The sequence below is a fragment of the Saccostrea cucullata genome, unplaced genomic scaffold, assembly GCF_032062105.1.
Source record: "Saccostrea cucullata isolate Sc308-1 unplaced genomic scaffold, CSIRO_AGI_Scuc_v1 ctg22178, whole genome shotgun sequence".
Classification (NCBI taxonomy): Eukaryota; Metazoa; Mollusca; class Bivalvia; order Ostreida; family Ostreidae; genus Saccostrea; species Saccostrea cuccullata.
Genome location: NW_026935330.1, coordinates 1 through 6,421, shown reverse-complemented (window position 1 = coordinate 6,421; position 6,421 = coordinate 1). Strand labels below are relative to the sequence as shown.

General features: G+C 37.5%; 1 pseudogene; it reads right to left on the bottom strand.

Annotated features, from left to right (window-relative positions):
* Positions 1-1,215: 1,215 nt before the first annotated feature.
* On the bottom strand, positions 1,216-5,369 carry LOC134242491 (transient receptor potential cation channel subfamily A member 1-like; annotated as a pseudogene).
* Positions 5,370-6,421: the final 1,052 nt, after the last annotated feature.

The window sequence follows — 6,421 nt, the reverse complement described above, 5'->3', positions numbered from 1 at the left end:
TGTTTATTTCCCAAATTTGAGAAAAAATTTTTCGGGATGGAGGGGGGAGGGGGGGATTGATTGATTGATTGTATGCTGTTTAACGCCCCTCTCCAGAATATTTCACTGATATGGAGACGTCACCATTGCCGGTGAAGGGCTGCAAATTTAGGCCTATGCTCGGCACTCAGGGCCATTAAGCAGGGAGGATCTTTATCGTGCCACACCTGCTGTGACACGGGGCCTCGGTTTATACGGCCTCATCCAAAGACCGCCCCATTTAGTCCCCTTTTTACGACAAGCAAGGGGTACTGAGGACCTATTATAACCCGGATCCCACCGGGGGGAGTCCACACAAAGTCCAAAGAATTTTCTGACTCCAAACTATTTTGACACGCAATAAAGTAAGCAACAAAGCAAAAAAAACTTATTTCGTGAGTTTGTGTGTGTGTGTGTGTGTGTTTTTCGTGTTTTTTTTTTGGGGGGGGGGGGGGGGCGGATGTCGTGTAACTTAAAATAGATATATCATAAAATAAACACAATCTCTGACTTTGACCCCCCCCCCTTTGCTTTGAATGCTCATGTTTCAATTGAAAGTAACTTATTGTGTGTCCCATGTCCGTTTTAGTGTTGGTGTGCCCTACATCATTTCTGAAAACAAAATGATTTATACTTTTTTCTTGGATAATTAAAGCATAATAAACTATTTAAAAAATCAGGATTTAAAAAAAATATTAGTTCTAGTGTAAACGCGGAAGAATAAAATGTTTAGTACATCTGGACATGCGAATAATTGGTCGAATTTTAAAAATGTGTACCCCACATCCCGGTTTTTTCTCACTTGTTTTCAAACTGTGTCGAAGTGTTTGGAACAATAAGATTCTATCACGAACAAACGTACATTGTCTATTGTAGTTGACGTTCTTTGGCATACTTTAGGCAGGATACTGATTTAATATTCATTCTTTATAAGTGCAAAAATATCAACTTCTTACATCGAAGCGGAGCGTTTGTCCTCCATTTTTGTGTGTCCTAATCCCGTCCGATGACGTAGATTCTCCGCCGTGATATTTCACATTTATTTATTTGAAAATATTTAACTTTTTTACTCTTACGCTTGACCTTGGAGTTTGGCTTGCATCTGAGTAACTTTTTTCTTCGCTGTGAGCTGTCATATGGGGGCATCCTTTTTCACAAACACATCTTGTTTTTTTTTAATTAAAAATGACGACTTACGCCCTGAGGATGGAGATTAGGCAGACCCAGGCCGACAGAGTAGCAATCCAGGCCGCCCTCCACTGACTCTCACACGGGACGTAGTTCAGGGGGTTCAAGGACGCTGTAGTCCCCATCAGCATAACCCAGGTCACGTAGTTAAAGGGAATCAGGAAGTACCGTAACCGCTACACAACAGAGTCATGGAAAATAATAATCACATTTAGAATCAGGAAGTACCGTAAACGCTACACAACAGAGTCGAAAAAAAATAATAATCACATTTAGAATATACTGAAAAATACACAAGTAATTTTCATTGGCGTTTAATATTCGTTACTAATTTTCGCTGTTTTCAAAAGGTCAAAAGAGACCCATGCATGAATTCATGATACACCTAATTTAAACATATAATGTTTTACTTCTCAACACTCCTCAAACCACACAATCAAATCCCCATACGTCAATATTTCTTCTAAACCCGTAAATTTCTCACGAAAATATGTGATTCTATAGTAAGTGGAAAAAATAAATTACTGTTGGGTTTAAAAGTTTATAAAAATAAACATACACCTTTCGTTAAAAAATGAAATCACAACAGAATTTAATTGTATATGTATTCAGAAAAAGAAATGGAGAAATAGAAAAATCATATCGTATTTTAACTACTAGTATTTTTGCAACTGATCCAAAATCATGTTTTTTGCTCAAGGGCATTTTTTGAAATGTCAAAGTTTACTGGACACCTGAGTACTAAAGTATGAAAATCATGTCCTGGCCGTAACTCTGAAACTTGATATTCAAGTGAATATAAGATTGGTACATGGTTGTTTGTTTTGACTGACTATAGCATAAAAGAATATTTAGATTAATTAATATGATACGTTACCCTTGCGTAGATACTGATTGCCTCCCTTATATAAAAGAAGAGCATTATGGCAAAAGCAAGGACAACACGATCGTGAGACCCTCGTCTTCTATGTAGATGTTGGAAATCTGGCCATACTGAAAATAAAAACAGATCTTGTTATACAATGTGGACATCTCACTTCACCACCTTAATTGTTTTGAAAATCTTCTATAGAAGTTAAAGGTAATTTAAGTAGATCTTTACTTTTAATAAAATATAATTTCTTTTATTCATTTGAACAATACATGTGTATTTCAAATTATATAACCAATTCTGCTCAGCAGTTCAATATAATTTGCCCCGTAATATTTCTGTTCTAACGTTTCACACCTGAATATAATAGTTGACCAGGGTCTGGTTCGCTAACTGTGTGGCGTTTAGATAGATCGGACACCGCCGGACACTGTCCAGTAGATTGGTGGTGATTTTTGGCATGGTGATGCAGTAGACATTGATGAGGGTTGATAGACCACGAACAGCAGTACGTTCAGGTAGTACACGGGCCGACCCAAAATTCTTCCTAAGTAAATCATTACAGGTAAGTATAGATTTTAAGCTCATAATTCTAACAAAAATGTCAAAATCTGTCTACTAGTTTTGCGTGTTCTTTTCATTTTTCAGGAATGTGGGAGAGAGCGAGAGCTGCTGAAGAAATAAGCGGCATCTAATTTGACGTTACTATAGGACAGATTCAAACCTCAATTTAGTTTACCATTTTAACAATAGGCACTGTTGAACTAAAGGATGTGTCAATAACTCCTCTCGGCCATGTTTCACCATGGTCTGCAAAGTACAACATCCATGTATATTATCCTATTTCAAAAAGTACTTTTATTTACTAAGATACACTGCCGAAGTATAATATACTTTATTTATAACATACACTGCCGAAGTTTTGCGTTATTGGGTCTTATTTATCTTATAAAATTAGTCTGAAATGTTCTCTTTAGAAATGCAAATATGTCTTTTAAACGCATGCAATAAATTTTCACTCAACAAAGAAAATAATTTTGATAATTAATTCGATCAGACGCTATTTTCTAAAAATCAAATTTTCCTTACTTACCTCGTATGCAAAATATCTTCGCTCTTTACACATTACGTCTTCCGGTCCTGGGTCAATAAACCGGAAGTCGAGTTTTTGTGTAAAGTCTATGCTATCCGGGAAATCTCCGGGAGTTGTATACAATTCTCCAAAACAATCTGTAATACAATGAAAACACATAAAGACAGAAATTGATATCAAGTCTTTTATATTAAAATTTACAATCTCTTGTCGATTTGTGTACGTATGATTTACCAAAAATGAAATAGGACATTTCTGAATCATTGCGTCCACCGGTGTTTTACCACAAGAGTCCCTTAGACCAACGATGTCCACCCATCTATGTCAAAAAAGTTACATTAATTCTCTAAATTTGATCAGAATAATAAAGAAATGATAATATATTACAGTACGGCTAACCGTTTTGATTTCATAAAGGCTACAGCTACTTCGGAGTGTCTGTTTTCTAAGGCTAAATCGAGCGGGGATTTCTCGTTACTATTCCTGGATAATACGTCTGACTTCCTGTCCAGTAGAAGTTGAACACATTCAACATGGCCTTTGCTAGATGCTATGTGTAATGGAGTATTCTAACCAAGAAAAATAAAACAAATGATGACGAAATTGCAGAGATATAAATGTTCTGTTCTATCAATAACAAATCAAAAGAGTAATAAAATGATATTGTATCATCTGTAATTGTTGATTTTTCAAAAAGGTAATACTCTGCACAAGAGAATAATTTCCTTTTAATGTTTAAGGAACAATAAGGTTGAACATTTGGTCCTCTACAAAAATTTGAAATTTTCAATTTCAGATTTTTTGTAGAGGACATTTGTATCGTTTGTAACGTTTTCTTTTTCTTTTTCAGTACTGATATATGTAAATGTTAAACCAATTTTGGATGGTCACCTTTGCTTTATCCGCAGCGTTCAAACAGCATAATGATCCAACAGAAGTTTCATTATCTTCACATGACCTTCACGGGCAGCAGTACCTAATACGGTGCACAGGTTCTCGTCCCTGAAAGGTCAAAGGTCGTCATGCATGTAATCGATGTAATCACAATATACCAAGCTTTACAGCGATGTAAGAATCTTCCATTTGAAATTAAACGTATTTATTTTCAAAATACTGTCAATTCTTTGTATATATATATAGTAATTAACCTTCACCACCATCAGTATTGTTAGTGATTTGATCCTGTAATATGTAAACCTGTGTGAGATATCGGCCCCTAAAAATAGCAGAAGTTTGACTGTGCTGTATTGTCCTTCCTTGACAGCCAGCATCAGAGGCGTCTGTCCGTCCGAGTCGCCATCATTCAGTTCAGAACTGCTGGCGGTGTACAGCGCCTCCACGGCAGCCTCGTTATCGTTTCTAAAAATGCACAGGAAGTTACGAAAATAATTGCAACGCGTCAATTTTTTCTGACATTGAATGATTTTCTTGATAACTTACTCTGCTGCTATATGGATGGGAGTTTTTCCGTCCATGTCACGGACGTCTAGTTTACATTTATTATGTATCAAGGCTTGTAAAATCTGTAAAATGTCAATAGAAATGTTGGCATACATGGTGAAACCTAAACACCTAAACATGCATCTTTCAAAATTCGAAAAGAAAAATATTCTTTAAGCCAGCAATAACTTTATAACTTTTAGGTCGCATCGTAAATGATTTGTATAACTCATGCTAGTACCGCTATATTTCCAAGTTTGGCAGCATAGTGCGTAATCGTCTGCTCTGCGAAATCCAAAGCTTCGATCATGACACAGTCGCATTTCTAAAGAGCAAAAAACGACAAACTCATCCATTTAACGTTAACCAACTTTCTCCTCTCAAAACTATAACATTACAATGTTATTTCACCTATGAAAGATATGTTATAATTCTCACCTTTAAAAGGTACAACAGGACCTGAAGGTGGGCGTTTTCTACTGTCCAGTGGAGCGCATTCTTCATCAGATTGTCTACCGCTGTTATCTGAGCACCATTGGTCAGCAGGAACTCCACCGTCTCAAGGTGACCTTTCCAGCAGGCAAGAATCAACGGTGTCAGGGATTCTTTGGTTTTCTGGTTGATGTCCCCACCCTTAGGAGAAAAAAATTGCGTATGTTTCAAATTGTTTTGTCTCGGAGTAGCTGCTTAATGAGATCATTGAGACGTACCTTGTTCATTATTGCAGAGACCACCTGGTAACGATTATACAAACAGGCTCTAGAACGGAAAAAATGTATTTTAAATACATGCAGGCATATCTTTAGCTTTTCTAAAATCTTGGTTTGAGCGATACCATTACTATTTCTCATCTATCAATTAATGTTTCTTATTATACCCGCACTTTCTAAAGAAAGTTCGGGTATATTGTTGTTACTCATGTCCGTCCGTCCGTCCGTCCGTCCGTCTGTCCGTCCGTCTGTCACACTTTTCTTCCCTGAACTCCTCCTACATTTTACACAGTAGCTTAATCATCTTTTGGGAGATGGTTGGTGGTGTCATGTAGATGTGCAGTAAGGTTTCGGAATTTTGATTTTGCCCCGGGGGGTCAAATGGGGGTCAAAAAATGACGTTTTTTATGCAAAAAGCCCCGTCTTCCCTGAACTCCTTCTACATTTGACTCAGCAGCCTAACCAGCTTTTGGGAGATGGTTGGTGGGGTCATGTAGATGTGCAGTAAGCTTTCGGACTTTTGATTTTGCCCCAGGGGGTCAAATGGGGGTCGAAAAATGACGTTTTTTAAGCAAAAAGCTCCGTCTTCCCTGAACTCCTCTTACATTTTATTCAGCAGCCTAATCATCTTTTGGAAGATGGTTGGTGGGGTCATGTAGATGTGCAGTAAGGTTTTGGAATTTTGATTTTGCCCCGAGAGGTCAAATGGGGGTCGAAAAATGATGTTTTTTTATGCAAAAAGCCCCATCTTCCCTGAACTCCTCTTACATTTTACTCAGCAGCCTAATCATCTTTTGGGAGGTGGTTGATGGGGTCATATAGATGTGCAGTAAAGGTTCGGAATTTTGACTTTGCCCCCGGGGGTCAAATGGGGGTCGAAAAATGACTATTTTAATGCAAAAAGACCCTTCTTCCCTGAACTCCTCTTACATTTTATTCAGCAGCCTAATCATCTTTTGGAAGATGGTTGGTGGGGTCATGTAGATGTGTAGTAAGGTTTCTGAATTTTGATTGCGGGGGGTCAAATGGGGGTCGAAAAATGACATTTTCATGCTAAAAGCCCCATCTTCCCTGAACTCCTCTTACATTTAATTCGCGCCT